Source organism: Xyrauchen texanus, chromosome 48 (genome assembly GCF_025860055.1).
Source record: "Xyrauchen texanus isolate HMW12.3.18 chromosome 48, RBS_HiC_50CHRs, whole genome shotgun sequence".
Lineage (NCBI taxonomy): Eukaryota > Metazoa > Chordata > Actinopteri > Cypriniformes > Catostomidae > Xyrauchen > Xyrauchen texanus.
Genome location: NC_068323.1, coordinates 10,682,887 through 10,700,132, shown reverse-complemented (window position 1 = coordinate 10,700,132; position 17,246 = coordinate 10,682,887). Strand labels below are relative to the sequence as shown.

The window sequence follows — 17,246 nt, the reverse complement described above, 5'->3', positions numbered from 1 at the left end:
CGATGCCGATTGTGAAACTCAATTAATCAACGATTATCGACAGTGTCAGGAAATGGCATAACCATGGATCTGGGAATTCAGTAAAAAACAGTAGCCCAGGGTGTGAAACTAGCGACGAGATGTGACGAGGTTAATTCCAGTTTGCAAGCTCATCCAAATGTATTTCATGCACAGGTAATTTTGCTCATCTACCCACTTGTGACACATGACAAGAAATGCTGTTAGATACAAAGACACGTGTTTGAAGAAACACAATGAATCATTGATTTTTTCAGAGGCGTGCAGCACGAGTCTGTCATGTGGAACAAGTGCTTGTAAAGAGTTTTCACACTTTTCTTCTCTTTTTGATTAATCTGAAAACTGTTTGCAAGAATAATGGCGTCTATGAGAATGCTGCCAATTATCTCCGATCATCTCGGGAGGTGCTGTGAGTTTAGTTCCTTTTCTTTCCACAGTTTGCGGGTTACTCTGCAGGTTCAGTAATACATATCTTCATATTAAAGAAACAAAGACGAAAGTAATTAAATCATAAAGTAATACAAGACATGTTCACCTTGAACATAAAATTGAGTTTTATTTTATTTTATTTTGTATTACCAAAATGCTATACAAACAGAATTGTTTTAAACTCCTCATTATTTTAATTGCTTTTGTTTAAAGTGTAGTTTGAATTTAGAAATTTCTTTTGATTATGTTTTTTGTGTTTCAATAAATGAATTACATTTTTCAAGCAAAATCAATAAAATAATTTTTTTTTACCGACTCTCAGCAAGGGGGTTGATGATATTATCGCTAAAATATTTTTCACATATCGCCCAGCCCGAAAGTGCACTACAACATAGTTGGTCTTATTTATTTTGATCTAATTCATTTTTATTTATTATTTTTATATTATTTATTTAAATGTGTGTATATATACACTCACCTAAAGGATTATTAGAAACACCTGTTCAATTTCTCATTAATGCAATTATCTAATCAACCAATCACATGGCAGTTGCTTCAATGCATTTAGGGGTGTGGTCCTGGTCAAGACAATCTCCTGAACTCCAAACTGAATGTCAGAATGGGAAAGAAAGATGATTTAAGCAATTTTGAGCGTGGCATGGTTGTTGGTGCCAGACGGGCCGGTCTGAGTATTTCACAATCTGCTCAGTTACTGGGATTTTCAAGCACAACCATTTGTAGGGTTTACAAAGAATGGTGTGAAAAGGGAAAAATATCCAGTATGCGGCAGTCCTGTGGGTGAAAATGCCTTGTTGATGCTAGAGGTCAGAGGAGAATGGGCCGACTGATTCAAGCTGATAGAAGAGCAACTTTGCCTGAAATAACCACTCGTTACAACCGAGGTATGCAGCAAAGCATTTGTGAAGCCACAACACGCACAACCTTGAGGCGGATGGGCTACAACAGCCCATGACCCCACCGGGTACCACTCATCTCCACTACAAATAGGAAAAAGAGGCTACAATTTGCAAGAGCTCACCAAAATTGGACAGTTGAAGACTGGAAAAATGTTGCCTGGTCTGATGAGCCTCGATTTCTGTTGAGACATTCAGATGGTAGAGTCAGAATTTGGCGTAAACAGAATGAGAACATGGATCCATCATGCCTTGTTACCACTGTGCAGGCTGGTGGTGTAATGGTGTGGGGGATGTTTTCTTGGCACACTTTAGGCCCCTTAGTGCCAATGCATTGTTTAAATGCCACGGCCTACCTGAGCATTGTTCCTGACCATGTCCATCCCTTTATGGCCACCATGTACCCATCCTCTGATGGCTACTTCCAGCAGGATAATGCACCATGTCACAAAGCTCGAATCATTTCAAATTGGTTTCCTGAACATGACAATGAGTTCACTGTACTAAAATGGTCCCCACAGTCACCAGATCTCAACCCAATAGAGCATCTTTGGGATGTGGTGGAACGGGAGCTTGGTGCCCTGGATGTGCATCCCACAAATCTCCATCAACTGCAAGATGCTATCCTATCAATATGGGCCAACATTTCTAAAGAATGCTTTCAGCACCTTGTTGAATCAATGCCACGTAGAATTAAGGCAGTTCTGAAGGCGAAAGGGGGTTAGTATACCATATTAGTATGGTGTTCCTAATAATCCTTTAGGTGAGTGTATATATATATATATATATATATATATATATATATATATATATATATATATATATATTATTTATTTGATTTATTTATCAAAATTTTTTTTACATTTAGTTTTTATTTGTTTTTCAGTTGAATTATATTTAAAGTTCAAGGAAAAGACTTAAAAGACTAGTTTTTTTTTTTAAGTTCAGTAAATACATGATGTTTCCAAATTCAATAAGTAATCATGTTAAATAATTGTGATCTCAACATTGACCAAAATAATCTTTTTTTTTATTTTTGCCATAATCGAGCAGCCCTAGCTTCTAGTGACAATTTGGGCAATGGTCAAGGTTCAAGGGGTTCTTTTCAAAGTTTTTTATATTGCTTGTTGTTTGTCTGCAGTCCCAAAGCATCAGTGTCAGGTGACTAATGGAGGGTGTAGTCACCTATGTCTTCTTTCCCCTGGAGGGGGTTACAAGTGTGCCTGCCCTACACACTTCTACCTGGCTAACGACAACAAGACCTGCCTGTCTAACTGCACTGCCAGCCAGGTGCGACTTACACCACGGTTACGCCTGGTATTAATCCATTTCGGGCAGTCCAGTCAAGTGGTTACAAAATATGGAACTGATCATGCAAGACAGATGTTAATGCCAGGTGTAAACAAAGGATTTACACTTACAAAAATCGCAAAACAACTTTGTGGTTTTTTACATTGCTCAGTTACACTTGCCACCACTTTCAGCTAATGGTAGTATGGTGTGCTAATCGATAAATAGTTGTTCAAGTAGTTATTTATGTGTGTGTTTGTAGTTCCGCTGTGGTACAGATGAGTGTATTCCGTTCTGGTGGAAATGCGACACCGTGGATGACTGTGGTGATGGATCTGACGAGCCAGCAGATTGTCGTAAGTAACTCAAACATGGCTCCAATTAGCCGATAAAATGTTAACCTGTAATTTTAGTGGAATATTTATATTGATTAAGTTACATAATTGTAGCACCACATACTAAGACCATGTCCATACTACTTCAAATGTTTCCTTACATTACGATTTTCCGAAGTGTGCGGTACTAGAGATGGTTTTCGAACTCAAATTTTTCTGTGCACGAAACACCATTCCAGTTTGGATGAGAGGCGTAAACACAGCAAAATCAATGTGCTTTCATATGAAAACTGATGAGTGTGAACATGGCCTAAGACTCATTAGCTCTGGTACAAAAGATAGTAAGCTGTCTAGCCAAAATTACAATGCCTACTAAGATACCTTCTTTTGGTCAAATGTGGCCAAAAAACATTCATCCCGGACTGCATTGCAGAAAATCAGAAAGAGTAAAAAAATTAAATAAATCCAATATGGAGAAATTGAGAGAAATGCCAGTTAAACTTACTCATATTGTAACAAATACTGAAACGTATTAATGAATAAATGTTGATTCTAATCAGATGATTAAAAATGTAGTGTTAGGTTAGGGTTAACCCTAATCCTAACAAAACCCTAAAAAAACCTTCACCTAACATAACCTAAACACACATTTCACAGTGATGCTCCCTTCATAGAGTCCCTTATGAGGTTCCATTTCAATAAGGGATGCTGCCTTTAAAAGTAGCTTCCTATATAGGCAGAGTACAGCAATTCAGCTCACTAGGTTTTACAACATAGCTAGCATAAGTGATATTAGTATAAGTGACTTCGATCCCACTAATTCACTGTTTATATTAAGTGTATAACTGCCGAACTTTAACCCTCTGGGGTCTGAGGGTGTTTTGGGCCCTGGAGAAGTTTTGACATGCCTTGACATTTGTGCTTTTTTCAGTTGCTTAAAAACATATTAATGTCTAAAGTCTGAATACACTGTATTCAGCACAAACTGGGCTACAATAATATGTGAGCAACATGTATGTACAGGTTTGTATTTTTGAGAAAATAAGGTTTACGCGTGGTTTTTGAAAAAACGAAAATGTTAAGTCACTGAAATAAGGCATATAACACATACTAAACATTTGTCCACAAGACTTTTGAGAACTGGATCTTGTAGCCTTGAGTTTTTGCTACAAAATGATGTGAAAAATCATCCTGATCACTCATTCATACAAAACAATATAGTAATTGAACTTTTGTGTGACAATTTTAGTGCTGAATGGTAATATGCGAGGAGGCGTGAACGATCATGAATATTGATGTGATTCACACCTGAGGACACAAAGACCACTCCTCTGGGCCTATCAATGAGGAATGTGACAGAGAGAGAATTAATGTGAGGAGACTTAATGATCAAAATCAAGTTTTAAGTTAAAAGAAGTAATCTGACTATATATTTTCTTTACATAAAGACTTTACTTAATTTTAGACCTACACTACCATTAAAAGAAGTCTCTTCTGCTCACCAAGACTGCATTTATTTGATCCAAAATACATATGATAATATGCTGATTTTCTAATATGGGCATATTTAAAGTGCATTTTAACCTGAACAGATATTTGCAAGCACAAGCTTTGTTGATGATAACGAGGCAGCATAAACACATTAAAATATAATCTAACATTCATATTATTTTTATATCATATTACATATCATATTTATATCATACAGCATACAATGTAAACAACATTTACATGTAACTAAAACTTGCCTATTAGGACATGTAAATACTTTGAATGTCAAATGTCAAACTTTGAATCCTGTCTGGAAACAGTCCCACTAGTAAAATATGTACGTTTATATAAAATAGCATGTCAGCTAATGAAAACTAAATGACTTACTCGTTTGAAATTGTATCCTCTGCTGGATCAAGACACTCTTCAAAATACAAACGTTCATCGGAGTCCTGCTCTTCTTCTCAGAAAAATGTTAACTCTTCCTTAATAGCCAAGAGTTTGATCGCCTGTGTATCCTTACAAACATGCAGAAAAGTTTAGTTGTGTAACATCAAATCTCGCAGTCAGGGGCGTGTACTTTTCCCTTGATCGCCTCAGCACATTAGCGTATGAATGCGCGCTCTGCTGGTGGGTGGGATCACATTAGAGATAATGAAGCTGTGCCAGGAAAACCGTACATCGCTTTGTTTCATACAGTTTACATTGCAGGAGAATATTTGTTTTAAATTTGAATTGTTTTATTTAAAAGTAGACATTTTAAGCTTTCTTTAGACATATGTTTCATGTTTGTGTGAGAAGAATTCGTGGAGTTTAAGTTAATTTTAAAGACGTGTTTCTGAAATATGATCGTGAACACAGAGACTGCAGAAAGCTCAACCTTTTTATTTTATTTATAAAAAAAAAAACACAAGGTTTTGATGTTAATATGAGTGTACACAAAAAAGAAGACCCTCTATAGTTTATAATCATGTATTGATTGTATTTATATGACCATAAATGACAAAGTATTTTAAGACTATGTTGCTGCTATGTGAAAAAAAAAACAACAAAACGCGCCGGCGCGTTTGCCGACCCCAGAGAGTACAATAACATAAATGTGAATCATCCAGTGACTGATCAATCAACTACAATTTCCTTCAAAGAAACTGAGTGGAAGGAAATGAGTGGCCATGTCTTTGACACACACTTGAACCAATTATCTAATGAGTGGAGGATGAGAAAAATCTTTTTGTAACAACTTCTCCAATGTTCACAGAATGATTATTCTTGAAAAAAAAATGTCTGTCATCAAGGTTCTATTGAAGTAATTCTTGGCTTGTAGTGAATATGCTACCGCATGGGTCATTTGCAATATGCTTGTGCTTGTATGATAGAGAGGTGAATATCTAATTTACTGTAAAGGAGTGCAAAAATGTACAGTTTTTGTGAAGTAGTTTTACTTCAACTAGCAGTTTACAGCATATTGAGAAGCTAGAAAGATGCCAATGTCAAAGAACAAAACACATTAGTGCTGTGCGTGAGAAAAGTTAATTCTTTCTTTCTCTATCTTTCTTTCCTTCCTTCTTTCTTTCTTTCTTTCTTCCTTCCTTCTCTCTCTCTCATAGCGGAGTTTAAATGCCAGCCTGGAAGGTTTCAGTGTGGAACGGGTCTGTGTGCCCTCCCTCCCTTCATTTGTGATGGAGAGAATGATTGTGGAGATAACTCAGATGAAGCCAACTGTGGTAATTATGGATTGATGAATGGATGGATAGATGGATGTATTGAATTACTGAATGGATTGAAAGCATTGTTCAGTATGATATACAGTACTTTGTTTGCATTTGCTTTTAGACTCGTATATCTGCTTGTCTGGTCAGTTTAAGTGCACGAACAGACAAAAGTGCATCCCTATAAACCTTCGCTGTAACGGACAAGATGACTGTGGAGATGGCGAAGACGAAACAGATTGCCGTAAGAGCCCCATTGTCTTTCTATCTAGACTCTTTCTAGTTTGATTTCACACACTGTGCCCTGTATAGAAACTGGCATTAGTGTTTATTGGCTCGTAAAGGTCAAACTCAACCAGTTTCAACATAATGTTTGAAAAGTTTGAACCAACTCTTGAGAAAACAGCTAAGTGAGGTCTCTGATAAACATGAAAGTATATATTTGTTCTTATTCTTCGGCTGTGGAATGCTTAAGATGGAATTCCTCAAGGGGGAATTTGGGACACCAGCAACAAGAACAAAGGAAATAAATGGGAACAAAGCAAAGGAGGATCACTTGCTAACCAGGCAGCAAAGAACTGCTTTGTGTCACTTTAAGAAATCAGTCTGCTATAATGTAAAGGTTAATTAAATCGAAAAGCAAGTTGTTCACGGAGTGGTGGTGGCGTAGTGTGCTAATGCACTGAACTGGTAAGCAGAAGGTTGTCAGTTTGATCCCCACAGCCACCACCATTGTGTCCTTGAGCAAGGCACTTAACTCCAGGTTGCTACGGGGGGATTTTCCCTGTAATAAGGGCTCTGTAAGTCACTTTGGATAAAAGTGTCTGCCAAATGCATAAATGTAAATGTGAATATTCACGTGTTCTAACCAGCCATGACAAGAGATAGGATGGATTTTTTGATTGATTGATTAATTTATCTGCTACTCCATTCTCATTATTTTGTCATTTTCCTCTCAAAAACCTCTCAAAAAAGAAAAAACCAATTAACCAGGGAGGTAAGAAAAATAAGCTTAATTCAAGATTTATTCTCTGAAAACAAGGCATTTTTACTGGAAAACAAGACAAAAATACTAATACTTTGTGTAAACCTTTTAAAATGGTCTTAGATCCAAGCTTAAAAAAGGAAAATAAGCATTATTCAAGATACAGTAAATTCACATACAACAACTTGTATATTTCTTATGTCATTTTACTTCTCAAGTACATGTATCTTGTTTTAAGGATTTTTAGGGATTTTTTTACTGTAAAACAAGCCAAAAATACTGATGATTAAACATAATTACATTTTGTTAGATAACTTAAAAAAATGATAATAATAATTAGCCAATAGAGTGCAATAGTCTGGTTTCGGATGTAAAAATCCCATACATTTTTTCCACAGACGAATTGATTTTAACCAATAATTTACAAACCTTTAAAGACAAACCGTCCGTGAGCTCCGAGGTTGTTCAGCGATGGTTTATGCTTCTGTTGAATCCATCTTGTCTGCGTTATTTAAAAATAATTTTTAAAAATCTTTAAAAATTTAATAGCGGAGATCTATATTACCTATATTACCTGTGGTCCAGCAGAGAAAGAAAACCCATGACATACTGTAAATTATGCAAACGAGTCTGTCTCCCTTCACCCTCAAACTACTTAAATCGTAATATCGTAATATTCTTTACTTAAAATCAATAACCTAAAAACAATAGTTTTATATATTTCATTCATTTTATATTTGATTACGTCATTTGCAATGCTTCATGGGATTGTACTCCATGCCCTTGTGAAAGGCGTGAAGTACACAATCTTGTACCTTTGTCTTTTTGTCTGATTTCCCAAGTACTTTTGTAATGTTTTGATTCACCTCAGAGCTGGTTGGTTTTGTTCATGGCTTGCAACTCTTTTATGAAGGAGTTTATGGAAGAAATAAACAGGAAAAATACTCCACAACCCAGGAAGCTGAAAATGTGGGTGGGCACTGTTGCACTCTATGGAGTAATGGGTCAAGTATTTTTACTGGGAAATAAAAAATAAAAAAATAAAATTGTTTTCTTTTTGCTGTATGCTCCACAAAACTGTGTATTAAGTATCGACTATGCTCTGATGGGCTATGATTTTGATGTGTCACACAGTATTTTCAATTTCAGAGTGAACAGACAAATTACTTGTAGCAGTACTTTCATACTGGTTAGGATTTGGTAGAAGGAGACAGGCAGGACTGTCCCTCACATCAGAATACTCAATTTGAAGCCAGAGCAGGAGACTAAATTCTCACTCTTCCTCTGAGTTGAGTAGCTCATCAGGCTTTGATAAGACACCTGATAAGATACCTACCCTATACAGATCTGGTATGCCCTGGTAGAAGAGTAGGGTCTCTATCTTCTCTGAGAGAGCAAATGAGAGAAAATCAAAAAGATAGAAGTAAAAATGTAGGAAAATCGTAAATAGCACAGCATGGATCAGAGCCTGGAGGGTCCCCAGGACTCTAAGAGGCTTTTTAGGGTGTTGAACTGTGTCTTGGATCTAGGGTACTTGAGCTCAACCCGGGGCACTGATCAGCCAAACAGAAGGAGGGATTTTACAGGGCTAATCGCAAATGAAGCACAGCATTAGAGACTGGCTTTAGACCCCCTAAGGAGGACTCACTCTCTGGGTCAGGATTGCTGCTGGCTCAGACTTGGCTTTGCTTAGCTCAGCACCCAACAGTCCATAGAAAGAAAGGGGAGCTACATTTGGGTTGTGATTTAGAGCATTAAGTCTCTAGGGGCATGTTTGACTTGTTTTATCATTAATATGTCACACTTAGCTATGTATGAAACATTATGAAATTAACTAAGCTTAAGCTCACAAAGACTGCAAAGAAATGTCCAGGTCATATTTGTCCTTAAAATGGCATTAATTGATTAAGAATTTTGGGAACTCATTACTGGTGTTTCAAAAATGAAGAGGTACATTTATATATTAAGATTTATATTTATATAGTTTATAGACATCCATCCATCCATCCATCCATCCATCCAATTAAATTTGTCATAAAAAAATATAGTAACAATGCAAAGAATCTTGAAAAAAATTAAAATATATATATTTATTATTATATTTTTGGGAGTGAAATAAGACCTGGATGTTTCTTTAGGAGAATCACCCTTTTAACCCTTTCTAAAAATAAATCAATAAATTCAAAAATACAAGTTTTACACTGTAATTGAGAAAATGGACTGTCTGCTTTTAGCTTGGATGATCATATATTCTTCTTTCCAGCTGAAAACACTTGCTCGCCATCCCAGTTTCAGTGCAAGGCCACCATGCACTGCATCTCCAAGCTGTGGGTGTGTGACGAAGACCCTGACTGCGCCGACGGCTCGGACGAGGCCAACTGTGGTGAGTCCAGTGCCGTCATCAAGCGTTACCACAAGCACATCTTCACCGCCCATACATATCCCTGCTAAAATTCAGAAATGCATTTGAGTTATAACTCCAAAGGCATTCAATTTACTTAAATTTTTTACAGTCAGTTTACCCAAAAGGCGGATGCAATTGGATAAAGATAACTTTTGCCTGGTTTCACAAGAGACATCTCAGAGCTCTAAGTCTAATCTTGTGATTGGAAAAGGAACTAGTGCGGTAAGAGGGGTTTGACCAAAAAACGTTTGCCCAAGTGCTAATGTTTTCTCAGGGCGAACACTGTCAGGTTGCATTGTGTTCGGTTTCTGAGCAGTCAACCAATTTACCATCTCCACCGGGTCCAGAATGGATAATTTAGTGTACTTTTTTTACTTTTTTTTTTAAAGTAAAAGTGTTCTTCTGTAATAAGGACTGCATGTAATGTCCATGCAAGGAATTACGTTGACTGCCAATGGCTGTTTTATGAATTATAGGTGGAGTTTAAATATTCCAGAGGATATTTAGATTGCTCAGACATTGCACTTTGATGTTTTTCCTAAAAATAGACACAAATGAAACAATTGTTGGCATACAGTAAAAGTATAAAGATATACATTTAATGTATATTACATTGCTTAGATAATTTTGTCTTTTGAACCAGGTCATAGTGAGATTTTTACTTAATTTGGTGGCAAATCAGAGCACAGTTGAGCCGCTTGATATAATTTGCTGTCTAATTGGATTTAAGATACTAAAAGAATGGATACAGTCCTCAAGATTTCCACTAATTTATTCAGGCTGTTTTGATGTGCAAATAAATGGCTACTGGTCCTTTCCACCTATATGACTGTCTCACCTTCTACCTACTCATGCATAGTTTGGAGGTTACAGAGAGAAGCTTTTGGCCTGATGAGATTTGTTTTACCGCTGTCTGTGAAAGGGTTAGTTCACCCAAAAATCAATATTCTCTCATGATTTACTTAACTTTAAGCCATCACAGATGTGGGAATCCACATCCATGGCTCCAGTTGATCAATTAATGTCTTTGATAGGTTTGTGTAAGAAATCCTTGCTTCCGCCAGCACCATATTGCTGTTTGAAATGAACTAACTCTCACATGACGTTCATTCCTCTGTTGTAAACAAAGTGCGCACTTCCGACTTCTCACGTGAACGCACCATTGCGCTTATGTCAAACTACGGTAACATGATGCGTTGACTGCTGGCAGGAAGCGATTGCACCAGATGGCACCCATTTACTTGCATTGTATGGACAAATAGAGCTGAAATGGGCTTATAAAAATCTTCACTTCGGTTCTGCTGAAGAAGGAAAGTCATACACACCTGGGATGGCTTAAAGGTAAGTAAATCATGAGAGAATTTTCATTTTGGGGTGAACTATCCTTTTAAGACCCCATCAAAGAGACCTCAGATCATCAAAAGAGACCTGCGATCATTTTTTGGGGTCACGACCCACCAGTATCCATTGTATAAACATTTTTCCTTTGATAAGTACTCTTGAACATACTACTGTCCAACACTAAATTACCACCTGCCTTACCAAGACAATTGGAACCAACTAAGACTATTGGTTTCATTACAGTTTAGAAGCTGTAATTTCCATTTACCTGCCTTGAGGGACTTAATAAGTATGTTTTCCACTCTAGTTGTGTTTGGACTGCACTGAATGAATCACTAGAACATTTTATGAGTCATAAGCTGCTTGAATCACTCAAATGTAAATTCAAGTTATATGCAGTGTTGATTTTATCTAACTGTCTGTTATGAAAAGAATCATGATTTCTTTGTACAGATATGATTTGTTCAAAAATCAGCCAGTGGTGATTATTTTTATGCTCTTAGGGGCGTTTACACAAAAACAACTTTAACTTTGAAAAATTGGACAAAAATTGGACTTTGAAAAAGGACAACTGCATCCTTTTTTAATGGTTGTGTCACATCACGCTGTTTTTTCAGCATCTTGTGCAGGAGCATGGCGTTTTTTCAAAAGTTTAGAAGAACTTCAACATTTTTAAAAAGTGACTTGAGACACCTGCATCCTGTTGTATTTGTTGTGCCACATCTTGCTGTTTTTAGCGTATCTTGCAAGAAGTGTTGCGTTTTTTAGACGCAGTGTCAAGTTAAAAAGAACTTCAGATTTTAACAATGCATCTCAAGACACCTGTGTCCTGCTCTATTGATCTCACCGCATCCTTGAGCATGAGCGTTGCATTATTGTTAGATTTTTATTTTTTGTTATTTTTGTTATTTTAATTTTAAAAAATGTGTCTCGTGACAGCTGCGTCCTGCTTTATTGATTTCCCATGTCTACCTCTTTTTCAGCATCTTGTGCAGGAGCATTGCATCTAGTTAAAAAGAACTTTCACTTTTTTAAACGTGTCCCATGACATCCTGTTGTATGGTTGCTCCGCACCTCACACAGGAGCACCATATTTTTTTGGGCGGCATGTCAAGTTCAACTTTTAAAAACATATCTCGAGACACATTCTGGAAATTCATTGTGCTGCATCGCACTGTTTGTTCCTGTATCTTGCACTTGGGTTAACTTGGGTTTCAAGTTAAAAATAACTTATAAAAATGCGTCTCAATACACCTGGGTCCCGTTGTATTAGTTGTGCGATGTCTTGCCATTTTTTTAGGACTTTTGTATTTTTTAGATGCTATGTAAAGTAAAATAATAAATTCCATTTTTCAAAGTGTGTCGCCAGCATCCTGCTTTATTGATTTAGCTGCGTCCTTGTGCATGAGCATTGAGCTTTTGAGACAATTTTTCAAGTTAAAAAGAACGTAGTTAGAAATACATCTTGTGACATCTGTGTTCAGTTTAATTGTTTGGTGTCCTGAACTCTTCCCCCATCTTCCAGCAGAGCTTGAATTACGTGCAAAACAGCTTTATTATTCCGGAAGACGTATAAGATGTCCTCAGATGCAAAACACACTTGTGCACTTTATATCATTGAGAGGATATAATGGAATATTCACATTCATCCAGCATAATGCCTTATTGATTTTTTAAACGAGAACCTTCCATAAGTGTCTATATGAATGTCCATCAGCAGAGTGGAGTTTCATCTAAAAAAATCAATAACTTGTTCATTTGGTTACATCTTATTTGAAAAGAAGACATTTCCCAGACAATATTCTAAAAAGAAGTGCAGAAGCAGATGTCAAAAGGACAATATTAATAGGTTCACCGTGAGTGAATGTTTTTTACATTGTTTCCTAAATTATTAGTGATATGTCTATAAGATGTCTTTGAGACATTTCTGACTTAGAATGTTTGTAAATCTGATCTTTTTTAGAGATGTAGCAGATGTTCATTACATTGTGATGCAGTGTCATATCGGCCACATCACTTATTGGTATCCGCATCAACCATTGAAAAACCCATATTGTTCGACCGCTAACATTGAACCAATGAGATGTTTCTTCATGCTGATTGGTCCAGACACATTACAGCATACTCTCTTATTGGTTGCCATGGCTTGAAAGGTTTGTGTTTGTAGGGGATGGACATTGTTTTGCTGTGTCACGTCGAAAGATCTTTCTAATCAGCTGTCATAAAACATTCATCTTAAATCCTTGCTCAGACTCATTGAACACTGCTTTTAAATTGCTATATGTGGCATCTCACAACACAGTGTGATCCTGTTTTTATTTTTATTTATATATTCCATTTTGAATTATTTACCAGGATCTGCCTATCTTTGGCAGCAATTCGATGAAAGCTAATTGGCTGAGAAAAGTGCCTGAAGCACAATGCAAGCATACAGACAAGCACAAGCTGTTCAAGCAATTTAGTCAAGTGGATGGCAAGTATAGACCTTGTTGGTTTTTATGGAAAGACTTTTTGGAACATCCAGAGCTGAGATTGAGAATAAGTAGCATTTATTTGTAAACAGTTCTGTGATTATTCTCCATTCAGTTATTGTAGTTAAAACTCTGAAAAAACTATTTGACCTATTGGTTGTTCCAACTCAAATGTGACTTGACTCCCTAAAACTCTTTGAGGAAAATCGAAGAACAAACTGAGAAAATCTTAATATTCCTGCCCTGCTCTTTCTGAAATAGAAATCTCTTAATGTGATTTTAAGTCGAGGAATTATCACTCAAACATTGCATTGTGATTGTCAATTAATCATGCATTATGCTCTCATCTTTGCTCATGATAGTTAGATTAGTAGTCTCCAACATTCAGAGGGGAGGAAATTGCATTTCTGATTTCCTGAGCTCAAATTAGCATGTTGATTATTTTATAGCAAGGACAGGAAATTGAGATTAACACCAGTGTGCCTCTGGTAGGAAACTTACCTTTTTACGTAGATTTTTTTCTAATAAAATGTTATCAAGATTGACAGCTTTTAAGCTGTGTTATGAGTTTTTGGAAAACATGACACCCTTTAAAGACGTAGTGATTGGATTTCAATTTATATGACAAAGAAATCAACAACAGGAAATCCAAATGCCTGATATGACTGTTTTGAAATTTGTTTTTGTTTGTGTATGCAGATGAAAAGACGTGCGGACCACATGAATTTCGCTGCAAGGACAACAACTGCATACCAGACCACTGGAGGTGCGATGGGCAGAGTGACTGCAGCGACAATTCAGATGAAGAAAACTGCAGTATGTAGTTCTGGATCTACCTTTAACCTTAAAAACACATCAACCGTAGATTATGTTCTGACTTCAAGCAAAAATAATATTAAAACAAAAGGAAACAAGACTTTTGTTTAACCCTTCAAAACAGTTATTGTTTTGTATGTGTGTGTGTGTGTGTTTGTTTTTGTTTTGTTTTTCAGTTTTGCTTTGTTTTCTTTTGTTTCATTTATTGTTTTTTGTTTTTAGTTTGTTTTGTTCTGTTGTGTTTTGTTTTCAGGTTTGATTTGGTTTTGGTTCAGTTTTGATTAGTTTTTTTGTGGGGTTTTTCGGTTTCAGTTTGTGATGTTTGGTTTGGTGTGGTGTTTTAGGTTTGGGTTATTTGGAGTTTTTTGTTTTGGGTTGTTGTTTGGTGTTGGTTTGTTTCATGTTTTGTTGTGTTTTGTTTCAGTTAGTTTTGTCTTTTTTGTTTTGTTTCTGAGACTCAAAAGGTTGCAAAGTTTGTTGAATCGCTAATATGATCCAACATTACAATTTCTGATGGACTAAGAAAAACTATTATAATAAGTCAGCTGCTATTTGCACCCTGGTGCAAATAATGTCATATGCGATTTACACCCTAGTGCAAATAGTGGCAGATATTATTTGCGCCCAAACTCCAGTCCAAAAATGGTAGATACTAATTGCACTCTAGTGCAAATAGTGTCAGATACTATTTGCACACATATTTAAATACTAACTACAGTGTGGGCGTCACTGCAGTGTGTATATTGTGTTTATTTAGAGTCCCACAGACACACTTCATAAACCCCTACCCCTAAATCTAACCATACCTAAGAAAAAATGTCCTTGGTTTTACTACAGTAAAATTAACCATGGTTACTATATTAACAACATATTACTGTTACACCATGGTCCATTGCATTAAAGTAAAAGAAAAAGAAAAAATCATGGTTACTACAATATTATGTACAGTGATGCAATCTACACACAAGCCACGGGAACGAGTGCGATCGACAGACCCCGCCTCTGGATCAAACCCTTGTCTGCACCCTTCGACATTCAACGTGGCCAAATCACTGCAATGAAATCAACATTTATATTCATTTTTATCTATTATTATAAGTTGTATTAAAGGAAATATTAGAGTTGAAAAAGGAAATTAGATGAAAAAGAGTGGGACAAAATGCAGATTTGAAGGGTGGTTGCTAGGACAACAGTACACATTCACATGCCACTGCAGCGACATCTGTTGTATAGTTTGTAGTATATTCCTGTGGTTTCGCCAGACTATTGGGTGCAATTAGCTGTACTCTGTGGAAGATTTACACCAGGGTGCAAATTGTGTTAATTATTACTTTTGTCTTGTTTTCCAGTAAAAATTAATTTTACATTCTTAAAACATGATGAATTTAATTGACAAAGGAAATTATATACAATAGTAAGTTTTATTTTGTGAGAAATATAATTGGCTTAAAAATATTTGACAATGGGTTAAGAAAATTAAACTTAATTCAAAGGGAAAACAAGTTTATTTGTAATTATTATCTTATGCCATTTTGCTTCTCAATAAACATATATTGTTTAGATGTTATATTATACAGTATAGATGTGTGTGTGTGTGTGTGTGTGTGTGTGTGTGTGTGTGTGTGTGTGTGTGTGGAGTATATACTGTATGACTTTTCTTGTACCTCCAATCTCCATGTCTATTCCCTGCTCTAGCCCTGATGGCTGGGTCATTATGAAGGCATAGAGCAAGTCATTCACTAGTCAAAGAGCTTCTAAAACCCTGTGGATCTTATCACACTTAAACACAACTTCAACAGCATCTCAAGCCTCCTTCACACTTTTAACCCACAGTGTGTTCTGCAGAGTAAAAGAGCATGGGAGAAACATAGATTGTTAAATTCTGTTGATTGCAGTGGAGCTCTGTTTGTGTGGCGCAATTGGTGATTATTTCAATTTTCGTAACATGCAGACAGGTATTTGTCATGTCTTCTTGCAGTGTTGTATCTACCATCCACTGGAGTGCAGAGGTACATTTTTTGTCAGCCCTGAGACTTTGATTGACAGTTAGCAGAGACAGCGTCCCTCTGAATGGCAGAATCAATCTCTCAACCTGATCTGCAATTTGGTTTTAATGGCTGCAGACCTGTTGCTCCAGGCTTCCTCGCCAATGATAAATGGTGTTGTGTGTTTGCCATTGCAGAGGTGTTCTGTGGCGTGGGACCATTTATTTAGTAGATTACGAGCCACTGTTATCATTCATTAGTAATGTAATAATGCTTGAAGCAGAAAGTGTGACAACAGGATTGCTTGAAATTTAGCCACCTCAACATCCATCTCCTTTCCTTCCTCTGCCTTCTCCCTCTCCCTTACCTTTCCATTTCAAGTCCCTTTCCTTCTGTCCATTTTCTTTCCTTTTGTCATCTTTTCTTTTCCTGTTCATGTCCTCTCTTCGTCCATGTCATTTCCTTTCCTATTTATGTCTATGTCCATGTCCACGTCCATTTGTGTCTGTCCCTTTTCAGTTTCTGTTTTCTTTCCTTTCCTTTTTTATTTACTGTTTCCTTTTCCTTCACATTCCTTTCCATCACTTTTTTCCTTTTTATGTCTGTCCATGTCCCTTTCCTTTCCTTTATCTCTTTCCTTTTCCTCCCTTTGCATCTCTGTGTCCTTTCCTGTCAATATCCTTTCCATGTTCATGTTTCATTCAGTCTCCTTTTCCATTTCCATTTCACTTATTTTCTTCTGTCATCTACTTGTTTATACTTTTCCTTTTCTCCATACCATTTCTAAGTTCTTTCCCTTTTTATTTACTGTTTCCTTTGCCTTCCCATCCCTTTCCATCTTTTTTCCTTTTACGTCCATTGCTGTCTGTCCCCCTTCTGGTTCTGTTTCTTTTCTGATCATTTACTCTCTGTTCCTTTCCTTCCTCTGCACTCCCCTCTCCTCTCCTGTCTTCCTTGCTCTTGTTACCTTATTTCTCTACACCTCTCCCAATCAATCTGTCCATCTCTCTCAATTAAAAGAAAACCCACAGATCCTTCACGCTGTGCATTATTACAGT

The 17,246-nt window shown here is 36.6% G+C and overlaps 1 pseudogene; it reads left to right on the top strand.

Moving 5' to 3' along the window:
• The window catches only part of LOC127639573 (low-density lipoprotein receptor-related protein 1B-like), a 281,174-nt pseudogene that overhangs the window by 229,881 nt on the left and 34,047 nt on the right, over positions 1 to 17,246 (top strand).